This window comes from Bison bison, unplaced genomic scaffold (genome assembly GCF_000754665.1).
Source record: "Bison bison bison isolate TAMUID 2011002044 unplaced genomic scaffold, Bison_UMD1.0 scf7180017864338, whole genome shotgun sequence".
Lineage (NCBI taxonomy): Eukaryota > Metazoa > Chordata > Mammalia > Artiodactyla > Bovidae > Bison > Bison bison.
Window position 1 is genome coordinate 248,401 of NW_011494910.1, and position 13,945 is coordinate 262,345.

Below are 13,945 nucleotides of genomic sequence, written 5' to 3' on the forward strand. Positions count from 1 at the left end.
ATAAAATATTAATTAAAATGTTATTATGTTTTACAATATTCATATTTATAAAAATATTATATTTTATTTTATTTATATTATACACATATTATTATATTTTATAATGTTTATGTTTATAAAAATTTTATTTAACAATGTTATTTTAATGCTATTAAAAATATTATACAGTGATTAAATGTGTAGGTGATACCAAATACTATTAAAAGACCCCTCAAGATTATTGCTAAAATTTTATAGATATATCAATAGAATAATAATCCACACAAATTTCAGATATATACTGAAAATGAAGTATGCCTTTTGAACTTCTAAATTTGGTAATCTGAAGGTTTATTTTAAAAAACCAAAGTAACATTTATTTTAATAGTTAAAATTTTTAAAAAATGGCAGTTCCCAATGCTGGATTTCATGTTGAGAAACTGAATTCTTCACACATTGCTATTGTAAATGTGAAATAATAGAACCACTCTGGAGAACATCTTGGCAGTCCCTTACAAATTTAAATATACCATATACCTTTACCATATGATGTAGCAATTTCATCTTTGTGCACTTATCCAAGAGAAATTAAACTTAGCTTCATGTAAAACTTGAATGCTCACAAACTAATGCTCATAGTATTTTTATTTAAATTAGCCAAAAACTGGAAACAATCTAAATGTCCTTCAACTGATGACTGATTAAGCAAGTTGTAATACACCCATACCATGGAATATTATTTAACAGAAAAAAGGAATGAAATATTGATAAATGCAATAACTTGGATGAATCTTAAGTAAATTACGTTAAGTTAAAAAAAAAGCAACCATAAAAGATTACATGCAGCAATCTTTCATTTATGTAACATTATCAAAATGACAAAATTATAGACATGGAGAACAGATTAATGCTTGCCAAGGGTTAGGGACCAGCATCATGAGTAGATAGATGATACCGAAGCAGCATGGAGAATCCTAAGAGAGACGGAACTGTCTGTATCTTGACATGGTGGTAGCCACACAAATTAACATGTGACACAACTGCATAGAACTATATACTGCTAAGTCCCTTCAGTCGTGTCCGACTCTGTGTGATCCCATAGACGGCAGCCCACCAGGCTCCCCGGTCCCTGGGATTCTCCAGGCAAGAACACTGGAGTGGGTTGCCATTTCCTTCTCCAATGCAGGAAAGTGAAAGTGAAGTCGCTCAGTCGTGTCCGACTCCTAGCGACCCCATGAACTACAGCCTACCAGGCTCCTCCATCCGTGAGATTTTCCAGGCAAGAGTACTGGAGTGGAGTGCCATTGCCTTCTCCGAGAAAAATATACACACATATGAAAATAAGTGTATATAAAATGTGAAATTTGAGTAAAGCTGAAGGATTGTACCAAAGCCAGTACCTTGTGGTCTTACTGAACTCCAGATTTGCGAGAGAAGCCTGGTGGGCTACAATCCATGGAGTAGCAAAGAGTCAGATATGACTGAGCAACTGAGCACACACACAAAGACTGAAAGAAATCAGATGAAGCATACCCAGAATCCTCTGTATTATTCCTTAGAACTGCATGTGAATCTGCAATTAAAGTTTTAAGAATATAATTGAAAAGAAAAGTAAATCTCTGAATAGTCCCTTCTGTGTACACACACAAGCACATAAAATCCCTTATGGGCATCAAAAAAAAAAAAACTTACACCAGCATAAAGATATACAGAAATTATTCAGAACAAGGGATGAAAATATATTGTGCATTTAATATATTGCACGGGTACTGCTGTCACTGTTACTACTACTTCTATAAATGTTGTCATGAATTTAATATTTTGAACTGGCATTTGCTCTCATGCCTGATACTCTTCCTTCAGACGTATTCATGGCTAACTTCCCCACTTTCTTTAGATAAGAGAATTTTTACCTCAGTAAACATCACTTCTTTCACTAACCTATTTCAAATAATGCTGCCCTTTCTTTCTACCCTTTATTGTTCTCCACTCCATCCCCTTTTCCTGATTTATTTTTCTTCTTAACACTTGTAATCAAATGAAATATTGTATATATGTGTGTGTATGTGTGTGTTTACTGTTTATTTTCAAATCACCCCTCCCCGTACAGAAAGCAAGCTACAAGAACAAAGCTTCATCTGGTTTTCCTTACTTTTGCATTCTCAGTTCTTACAAAGTGCTGCTGCTGCTGCTAAGTTGCTTCAGTCGTGTCCGACTCTGTGCGACCCCATAGAAGGCAGCCCACCAGGCTCCCCCGTCCCTGGGATTCTCCAGGCAAGAATACTGGAGTGGGTTGCCATTTCCTTCTCCAATGCATGAAAGGAAAAGTGAAAGTGAAGTCAGTCAGTCATGTCTGACTCTTAGCGACCTCATGGACTGAAGCCTACCAGGCTCCTCTGTCCATGGGATTTTCCAGGCGAGAGTACTGGAGTGGGTTGCCATTGCCCTCTCCAAAGTGCATGATATGGTAAAGGCTCAGGATCCACTTCTTATATACACAAATGCAATAAATGATGAGTAAGTGTTGGTATTAGGTATGCAAAATTACTTTTTCTGTTTTTAAGTAACAGCTTCTGGTGCATGAGAATTCTAGAGAAGTTATCTTAGAACTTTCTTACCAAATTTTTATTAAAATTACTCATAAAGCTATTTGAAGAGAGCCTTCTTTGCAGGTCAATAACAAAAAAAATCAAGAAAATGCTACATTTTTCTAGAGTTTGATACAATTTTCCTTATGTCTTATTCATGAGATAGGACCCCTTTTGGAATCTGCTCTCTAAATGTAACTTCTCTACTTCCACTAGCTTTTCAAGTTAACTGGTTCTTGGAGTTCCACCTCTTAGGATAGAAACTCAGTTGCTTTAGACGAGATTTGCATTTTCCCCTCAGGCTCCATATAAAGTCTCTTACTTGAAGGTTCTTTTTGCCTCTTTATGCAGGAATTTGGAATTCATCAAGCTGCACAAGTATAAGCTCTTCCATCGTTTCCTCCCAGGATAACCATGAGTCTCTTTATACTTCCTAAAAAGAGGAAGTGACACTTTAAAAATATCTACTAGACACCAGGATTGTTTCATAACTTCCCTTCTGTTTGAGCTCTTAAAGGAACATCTTTTCCACCCAGATCCACTGGGAAATGGTTTACAGCAAATCTCCCAATGAATCTGTGTGTTGGACTCTATATTCAAAGATGAGTAAGTAGGGGGGAAAAAGTCGCATAAGACCTATGGAGGTAAACATGATTAATTGAGGAGAAGGCGAGGGCACCCCACTCCAGTACTCTTGCCTGGAAAATCCCATGGACGGAGAAGTTTGGTAGGCTGCAGTCCATGGGGTCGCTAAGAGTCAGACATGACTGAGTGACTTCACTTTCACTTTTCAATTTCCTGCATTGGAGAAGGAAATGGCAACTGCTCCAGTGTTCTTGCCTGGAGAATCCCAGGGATGGGGGAGCCTGGCGGGCTGCCTTCTATGGGGTCGCACAGAGTCAGACATGACTAAAGCGACTTAGCAGCAAAATCTTGCATATCTTTCAGGATATTAGAAGTTACCAGATAGCAAAGTGAAAGTAAACAACTCTCAATCCAAAGGATGCCAGATATACAAAGGGCTGAAGGAAAACCTATTCCGTGACTCCTAGAAAATTTAATCTTAGAGAAAGCAGTCAGATAAGGATGTGAGGAGACTGATAGGAATACTGTAAAATATAAGACACCCAAGATAATGTAAACTCTATGCTGGGTTGCCGGAAGTTGGGTAGCAGAATATCAGGCGCAGGAGGGCCGAGAGGAACTACTCCACGTTCTAGGTCAGGAGGGGTCACTCATCCAAGATAAGGACCAGTGGCTGTGGTTTGCTGGAGCAGCCGTGAAGAGATACCCCACGTCCAAGGTAAAAGAAACCCAACTAAGACAGTAGGTGTTGCAAGAGGGTATCAGAGGGCAGACACATTGAAACCATAATCACAGGAAACTAGCCAATCTGATCACATGAACCACAGCCTTGTCAAACTCAGTGAAACTAAGCCATGCCGTGTGGGGCCACCCAAGACAGACGGGTCACTGAGGAGAGGTCTGAGAGAATGTGATCCACTGGAGAAGGGAATGGCAAACCACTTCAGTATTCTTGCCTTGAGGACGTCATGAACAGTGTGAACAGGACAAAAGATAGGACACTGAAAGATGAACTCACCAGGTCAGTAGGTGCCCAGTATGCTACAGGAGATCAGTGGAGAAATAACTCCAGAAAGAATGAAGGGACGGAGCCAAAGCAAAAACAGTACTCAGCTGTGGATGTGACTGGTGATAGAAGCAAGGTCCAATGCTGTAAAGAGCAATATTGCATAGGAACCTGGAATGTTAATCCGTGAATCAAGGCAAATTAGAGTGGTCAAACAGGAGATGGCAAGAGTGAACATCGACATTCTAGGAATAAGTGAACTAAGATGGATTGGAATGCGTGAATTTAACTCAGATGACCATTATATCTACTACTGTGGGCAGGAATCCCTCAGAAGAAATGGAGTAGCCATCATGGTCAACAAAAGAGTCTGAAATGCAGTACTTGGATGCAACCTCAAAAACGACAGAATGATCTCTCTTCGTTTCCAAGGCAAGCCATTCAATTTCACGGTAATCCAATCCTATGCCCCAACCAGTAACGCTGAAGAAGCTGAAGTTGAACGGTTCTATGAAGACCTACAAGACCTTTTAGACCTAACACCCAAAAAAGATGTCCTTTTCATTATAGGGGAATGGAATGCAAAAGTAGGAAGTCAAGAAACACCTGGAGTAACAGGCAAATTTGGCCTTGGAGTACAGAATGAAGCAGGGCAAAGGCCAATAGAGTTTTGCAAAGAGAATGCACTGGTCATAGTAAACACCCTCTTCCAACAACACAAAAGAAGACTACACATGGACATCACCAGATGGTCAACACCGAGATAAGATTGATTAATTCTTTGCAGCCAAAGATGGAGAAGCTCTATACAGTCAGCAAAAACAAGACTGGGAGCTGACTGTGGCTCCGATCATGAACTCCTTATTGTCAAATTCAGACTGAAATTGATGAAAGTATGGAAAACACTAGACCATTCAGGTATGACCTAAATCAAATCCCTTATAATTATACAGTGGAAGTGAGAAATAGATTTAAGGGCCTAGATCTGATAGACAGAGTACCTGATGAACTATGGACTGAGGTTCATGGCAGCATACAGGAGACAGGGATCAAGACCATCCCCATGGAAAAGAATTGCAAAAAAGCAAAATGGCTGTCTGAGGAGGCCTTACAAATAGTTGTGAAAAGATGTGAAGTGAAAAGCAGAGGAGAAAAAGAAAGATATAAGCATCTGAATGCAGAGTTCCAAAGAATAGCAAGGAAAGATAAGAACGCCTTCCTCAGCGATCAATGCAAAGAAATAGAGGAAAACAACAGAATGGGAAAGACTAGAGATCTCTTCAAGAAAATTAGAGATACCAAGGGAACATTTCATGCAAAGATGGGCTCGATAAAGGACAGAAATGGTATGGACCTAACAGAAGCAGAAGATATTAAGAAGAGGTGGCAAGAATACACAGAAGAATTGTACAAAAAAGATCTTCACAACCAAGATAATCTCGATGGTGTGATCACTCACCTAGAGCCAGACATCCTAGAATTTGAAGTCAAGTGGGCCTTAGGAAGCATCACTAAGAACAAAGCTAGTGGAGGTGATGGAATTCCAGTTGAGCTATTTCAAATCCTAAAAGATGATGCTTTGAAAGTGCTGCGCTCAATATTCCAGCACATTTGGAAAACTCAGCAGTGGCCACAGGACTGGAAAAAGTCAGTTTTCATTCCAATCCCAAAGAAAGGCAATGCCAGAGAATGCTCAAACTACCGCACAATTGCACTCATCTCACACGCTAGTAAAGTCATGCTCAAAATTCTCCAAGCCAGGCTTCAGCAATACATGAACCGTGAACTTCCAGATGTTTAAACGGGTTTTAGAAAAGACAGAGGAACCAGAGATCAAATTTCCAATATCTGCTGGATCATTGAAAAAGCAAGAGAGTTCCAGAAAAACATCTTTTTCTGCTTTATTGACTATGCCAAAGCCTTTGACTGTGGATTACAATAAACTGTGGCAAATTCTGAAAGAGATGGGAATACCAGACCACCTGACCTGCCTCTTGAGAAACCTATATGCAGGTGAGGAAGCAACAGTTAGAACTGGACATGGAACAACAGACTGGTTCCAGATAGGAAAAGGATATACATATAGGATATACAATATACATCAAGGCTGTATGTTGTCACACTGCTTATTTAACTTATATGCAGAGTACATCATGAGAAATGCTGGGCTGGAGGAAGCACAAGCTGGAATCAAGATTGCCGGGAGAAATATCAATAACCTCAGATATGCAGATGACACCACCCTTATGGCATAAAGTGAAGCAGAACTAAAGAGCCTCTTGATGAAAGTGTAAGAGCAGAGTCAAAAAGTTGGCTTAAATTTCAACATTCAGAAAACTAAGGTCATGGCATCCGGTCCTATCACTTCATGAGAAATAGATGGGGAAACAGTGGAAACAGTGTTAGAATTTTTTTTTGGGGGGGGGTCTCCAAAATCACCTCAGATGGTGATTGAAGCCATGAAATTAAAAGACACTTACTCCTTGGAAGGAAAGTTATGACCAACCTAGATAGCATATTCGAAAGCAGAGACCTTACTTTGCCAACAAAGGTTCTAGTCAAGGCTATGGTTTTTTCAGTGGTCATGTATGGATGTGAAAGTTGGACTATGAAGAATGCTGAGCGTCGAAGAATTGATGCTTTTGAACTGTGGTGTTGGAGAAGATTCTTGAGAATCCCTTGGACTGCAAGGAGATCCAACCAGTCCATCCTAAAAGAGATGAGTCCTAGGTGTTCACTGGAAGGACTAATGCTGAAGCTGAAACTCCAGTACTTTGGCCACTTCATGCGAAGAGTTGACTCATTGGAAAAGACTCTGATGCTGGGAGGGATTGGGAGCAGGAGGAGAAGGGGAGACAGAGGATGAGATGGCTGGATGGCATCACTGACTCAATGGACTTGAGTTTCAGTAAACTCTGGGAGTTGGTGATGGACCTAGAGGCCTGGCGTGCTGTAATTCATGGGGTCACAAATAGTCGGACATGACTGAGCGACTGAACTGAACCGATGCTACTACTAGGAAGCTCCAACCTCAACCTAACTCTCCATTCTCAAAATGCCTAGAAGGTGATATGAAGGTGAGTAGTACATGAATGACTCTTGATCCATTGTGAAAATGTAGGGTAAGTTTTATAAGGTAAGTTTCACTATCTTTATCCTGACCAAAAAGCATAGGTTTTTATTAGACTCGTAACAACACAATTTTGCAGTTTACAGATTTACATTCTGGAAGCAAACTTTTGTAATACCATGAGAATTTTATTATGCATGGAGGCAACTCTCCTCCATGTCTAGTAGGAAGAGATGATGGTCCTCAACAGAACTAGTCAGGGTGCTGGGGAGTGTATTCCAACAGGTGAGAGTCTTCAAGGTCCAGGGCCTGACTCATGCATACAATAGACTGTGAACTGGTGACCGACTCTCACCTAGGAAATGTAGAGTGTTGGAAAAGGGCCTGCTTAACTCACTGGGTGGCAGAGTGCTGGAAGTGGACTATCTCCCTGAGTTCATCAGAACAGGAGAAATGAGCTTTGTCTCAGAATCAGATGTGGGCCATGTGGGAGAAAAGTCTGGCATATGTTCAATTACCTTCAGTCTTTATTTTTTTTTAATTTATTTATTTTCAATTGAAGGATAATTGCCTTAAGGTATTGCATTGGTTTTCACCAAACATCAGCATGAATCAGCCATCGGTTTACCCATGTCCCCTCCCACTTGAATAGTGCTCCCTGAGGATCCATGGAGACTACAGCTGAAAGGTGCAGCAAGAGCAAAAGTCAGAGATCAGGTGAGCTAAAACTGAATCATTAGGCACCACAGGAGTGAGATGCACCCTCCAGATGACTGCAGGAGAGGACACAGCAGTCAGCCTCTTAGCTGAGTACCCATTAAACACACCACAGGAAAAGAAAGATGACATGGACAACCTGCCATGGCCAACGATCTAAGTCACTAAACCAAGCAAGGCTGTCCTATCCTCTGAATCCTTCCCCACTTAACTGAAGACACTGAAATTGCAGCAAATGGGCTCAGACGGAGGATCACCTTCCTGTTACAGGCCTCTAGCCCTAAGCCAAGGGACAACCAAGCTACAAAAGTGAGGAATTCCAATTATTGTACAGGACTACCCACTTCAATTACTTAAATGAGACAATATTTGTAACTTAAAATCTCTGCAGTTGTGCATTATCCAAGACTCTGACTATTATCACGGGCCTGCAGGAGTCTTCTTCCAGGGAAGGAGAAGATAACTGTGGCTGAATGGGCAAGACAGGAAAATAAAACTGCATCTTAATGCAGTTCAATACAGTGGCCACACAAACATGATTTCATTTACTCCTCACAGCCTCTTCAAAAGTTAAGCATGTGAATTTGCACAGCTGGGCAGGGCTGCATGCTCAGAAGGGCTCTGTGCTTGGTTTAATGCTCTGTTGTTGTTGTCTTGAAGTTTTTACTAATTTTGAAACAAGGAGCACCACATTTTGACTTTTCACTGAACCCTACAAATTATGTAGTTTGTTCTGCAAAGAGCTTTTGGGAGTCTGACCATATTGAATTTTTTGACCTAGATTCGAATTATATGGTGTTAACTTCTCACAACTTTTTATGCTGTGCATATTTATGCAATTTTTTCTGTCTGTTTTATATTAAAATAAAATTTTAAAAATAAATCCTTCCCCAGGAATAGATTTACTCCAGGAAATAAGAAAAAAAATTAACTTCTGGCTTATGTTCTCAATGAAATATAAAGGCATGATTCTATCAAATGGACTTCCCTGGTGGCTCAGACAGTAAAGCGTCTGCCTACAACGTGGGAGACCTGGATTCAATCCCTGTGTTGGGAAGATCCACGGGAGAAGGAAATGGCAACCCACTCCAGTATTCTTGCCTGGAAAATCTCATGGATGGAGGAGCCTGGTAGGCTACAGTCCATGGGGTCGTAAACAATGGGACATGACTGACCGACTTCACTTTCACTTTTTTCTATCAAATAGACAAAAATAAGAGAGTTAATCTAAATTTAAGAACTGAAATAAAATCTCTACTGGAAGTACTAAATAGCAGATTTGACTTAGCAGAAAAATAAATTTTGAAGAATACAAGATAAGCTTGAGATGGAATCATAAAATTCAGATTAAAGACCTAGGAAAGTAAAAGAAGACAACAGAAATGGAAGTAAGATGACAGAGACTCAAATTACAAACTATGATCATCTTTAAAGGAAAAAAGTGGATCAAAATCAACTGTAATAAAAAAAATAATAATCTCTCTGTAGTATAAAAGGACCTGACACCAATAGAAATAAAGAAGTGTCACTGTGTTCATGGCAGATTTAATAGGCAATGTGTTTCCTGTTAACTTTATTCTTTGAATTCCAAGAAAATAAAAGTCATCTTGAAGTCTTCTAAACTTAAATAAGGTAACTTTCCAAGAATTAATGTATAATCAATAAAGTTTCTATTTTTGTTTCTCTGCAGAAAACAGTAAAGAAATGCCTTTGGGTTTTAGTAGTAAAGTTATAGAGAGGTGATGGCACAAAAAATATGGTAACCAGTCAATTTGCTAGTCATGGTGGAGAGCAAAATGACAAACTCAGATATGTCTATGAAAAAGATTGTTTAAGATGTTAATTTGTCCACTGGAAAATAAAAATGAATCCAATTTAAAACTCTATCATTGGGAAGTCATAGTAGAATGGTAAAGAACTAGCAAAAACCCTGAAAATAGCATAAGAAAAAACTTCAGAAATCACTAAACACTAAAGGAGAAAGATTGATGTCTAAAATAATGTGCATAACTATGGTAACTAACATAGGACACAAATGACACAATATACTTTAATAAAAGCATTTATTTACCTTAAACAACAGGGCCTACAACCCCAGATTAAACTAACAAAAAGTATATAAAGAGGGAAAAGAGCAAAAGAGCATATATTCTTCTTACTTCTCCATAAAATGGAGTTAATTGTAATATTTAGTTTTCATAATAACATCACAAACACAACTTCAATAAATCTATAAAAATTGCTAACCTTACCACTAATAAAATTAAAATCAAGTTCTCCATTTTCCAAATTATTATAAACATAAGAGCATACAGAATATCTTCTATTCCACCAGGGAAGCCCTATCCAATAGAACACACGCAAAGGAAGAAACAAACAACTTGGCCAAAAGAGGCATAAAATTAACAAAAGTCAAAACCATAAAAACAATTAGAATCAATTACAATAAAGGTAAATTCAGATGAATCATGTGGTTCAAGCAAGATTATCCCCCTGGTCTTGGAATAGCTCTAAGTGGCTATTACTTCACAGGAAACAGTATAAAACACAATCCTATATACAAAGATTTAAAAATCAAAAGACTCATACTACAGCCCAGTCTTCTTGATGAACACAGATACTAAAATTGTAAATGAAGTAACAGGGAACAGGAAACACTCCATGGTCCTAGCTTGTTTCCTCTCCATTTTGATAGTTCAGCAGAGAGCTGGCACAGGAGACCTGAATCCCCTCAAAGAAAGGAAAGGCAGCCTCAACTTTCCAGGGGTCCTCTTTTCTAGAAAGACCCCTTCTAGGCCTGGGAGCATCCATTCTTGCATACTCACATAGATGATCCCTGGCCGTCTTCATGAATACATAGGGCAAGACTAAGGCTCCCTCTACAGACAGAGGAGCCTCCATATACCAAGAGCCCACTGTGTGTGTGTGTGTGTGTGTGTGTGTGTGCTCAGTCATGTTCAACTCTTTGTGACCCCATGGACTAGTCCACCAGGTTCCTCTCTCTGTCCAGGGAATTTTCCAAGCAAGAAAACTGGAGTGGGTGGCCTTTTCCTTTTGCAGGGGATCTTCCCAGCTCAGCGATCAAACCCACATCACTTGCATCTCCTGCATTGGCAGGTAGACTCTTTACTACTGTGCCACCTGGGAAGCACATTTTTGTTCAATTGCTCAGTCGTGTCTGACTCTGCTACCCCATGAACTGCAGCACACCAGGCCTCCCTGTCCTTCACTACCTCCCTTCCCTAAACTGTGGGACAGTGAGATTCTGGGTTATCTGTCTGTGTGACACTGTTCTCTGCTAGGCAATTTCCTCCATATTAAATCTACTCTACATTGTTAATGGTGTTGTCCAGGTGTTTTTGTACAATAGGAATAGAAGTCAACAATTAATTATGCCAAAGGACATTCACTTGACTAATGAAAAGCAGATTGTTTATAAAATTGATTAACATCCTATGCTGTGCTTAGTTGCTCAGTTGTGTCTTACTCTTTGCAACCCCGTGGACTGCAGCCTGCCTGGCTCCTCTGTCCATTGGGATTCTCCGGGCAAGAATACTGGAGTGGGTTGCCATGCCCTCCTCCAGGGGATCTTCCCAACCCAGGGATCAAACCCAGGTCTCCTACATTGCAGGCGGATTCTTTACCATCTGAGCCATCCTCAGTTCAGTTCAGTTCAGTTCAGTCGCTCAGTCGTGTCCGACTCTTTGTGAACTCATGAATCGCAGCACGTCAGGCCTCCCTGTCCATCACCAACTCCCAGATCTCACCCAGACTCACGTCCATCGAGTTGGTGATGCCATCCAGCCATCTCTCCTCTGTCATCCCCTTCTCCTCCTGCCCCCGATCCCTCCCAGCATCAGAGTCTTTTCCAATGAGTCAACTCTTCGCATGAGGTGGCCAAAGTACTGGAGTTTCAGCTTTAGCATCATTCCTTCCAAAGAAATCCCAGGGCTGATCTCCTTTAGAATGGACTGGTTGGATCTCCTTGCAGTCCAAGGGACTCTGAGCCATCCTTTGTAACATAAAAAAAGATAAATAACAAAAACTTGTATTACCTCCTTAAAGGGATGGCAACAAAGCAAATGGTAAAATATGCTCATTTCTAACTATAACCCTTTAAAAAAGACAAAAGGTTGGACTTAGAGAGTTTATTTAAAACAACACAGCATCATGCTCAATGAGGAAAGAACTAACGTCTTTTCCTTTCAAATCACTAGCAAAGGAAAGATTTCTATTAATTCAAAAATAGTGATAATTCAGAAATTCTTATTAATTTCACAATTTATAAACCAAAAAACCCAAAATCATAATAAAAAAGCAGAAAAAAATTTATGATGATTTGTGGAAATTAACATGCAGAAGCTCTAGAAAACTAACCAACTGAAAAACAGAATTCATAGATGAATTCAGCAAAGTGGAAGAGTAAGAATTAGATATGAAAAACATCAATTCCAATTCTATATACCAAATTCAAGAATTCCCATCAGAGATAGAAAAAATTAAATAAGAATTATCCAAATGAGAAAAATGAGTGGTCTAGAGACAAAACTTTTAAAAAAAGAAAACATATTTATATCTAAGACAAAAAACTATATCAATTTTATACTACTCAATAGTGTCAAGATTTTAAATATTCCAAAATTAATCTATAGGTTTAATGTGACTAGAGTAAAATTATAACAGGATCCATTTTCAATACTGAGGAAATAATTTAAACCCCATCTGTTAGAATATCTGGTAACATCTTTGAAATCTTTCAAAAAAAAATAGTAAACCATATATTTAAAACAAATCGTACAATTATGGTAATTAAAACATTGGTTTACTTTTATATATTGATAAGCATACAGATTATTGCAACAGATAAGGTGACTGAAAAGAAATTATATTTGCATATATGATAAAAGAAGCATCACAAGCCAAGGAATAATGAAAGGATCATTCAATAAATGGGCCTTGGGGGAGTGGGATTCATGCATTTCTTCAGTTTTTACCATACAACATAATTCACTTCTGATGAATCAAAAAATTGACTTAGTAAAGAAGATCAGAGAAAACTGATATGAATACTTATCCATTTTTGAAGAGAGACTGATTTTCTAGTTCTGCTAAGTCACTTCAGTCGTGTCCGACTCTGTGTGACCCCATAGACGGAAGCCCAGCAGGCTCCCCCATCCCTGGGATTCTCCAGTCAAGAACACTGGAGTGGGTTGCCATTTCCTTCTCCAATGCATGAAAGTGAAAAGTGAAAGGGAAGTCGCTCAGTCGTGTCCGACTCCTAGCGACCCCATGGACTACAGCCTACCGGGCTCCTCCATCCATGGGATTTTCCAGGCAAGAGTACTGGAGTGGGGTGCCATTGCCTTCTCTGATTTTCTAGTTAAACAAACATAAAAAGAAGAAATAATCCTATATTTAACTCAATAAAATTAAAACTCTTTCATGTGAAAAAGTTAATAAGATCTAGAAGGTAAATAAAAGATTGGGCTCAAATTTACAAAGAGGTAATAAACAGATAGGTGATATCTTTATAAACCTCGCTAGTGTTTTAATTTCCTTTTATTTAGTAACTACTGAGATCAGCACTTTCTTACATGTTTACTTAATAGCTGTAGTTCTACCCTCTGTCTCACCTGTTTGTATCACTTTACCATGTGTCTGTTAGAGAGTCTTAATATTTTTCTCATCATTTCACATTTGGGAAAAAGATTTTTAATAAATAAAGCAAAACAGATAATGCTTTTAACGCACAGAATTAGACAAACACCAAGCCCCCTAGTTATCAAAGAAATGTAAGCCAAAGCTATAGTGAAAAATGTTTACTTGCTAAATTAGCAAACTTTTTTTAAAAGATGATCCCAAAAACTGACTTAGATAAACTGAAATTTTTTCCTATTTGAGTTTGGTAACAGTGGAAGTTTGAAATTATGATTTGGAGAGCAACTTATAGGCACTATTTATAAATTATTATAAAAATATTAATGATAGTAAGCTTATGTT

At 38.8% G+C, this 13,945-nt stretch overlaps 1 pseudogene; it reads left to right on the forward strand.

Moving 5' to 3' along the window:
* The window catches only part of LOC104998847, a 122,361-nt pseudogene that overhangs the window by 88,565 nt on the left and 19,851 nt on the right, over positions 1-13,945 (forward strand).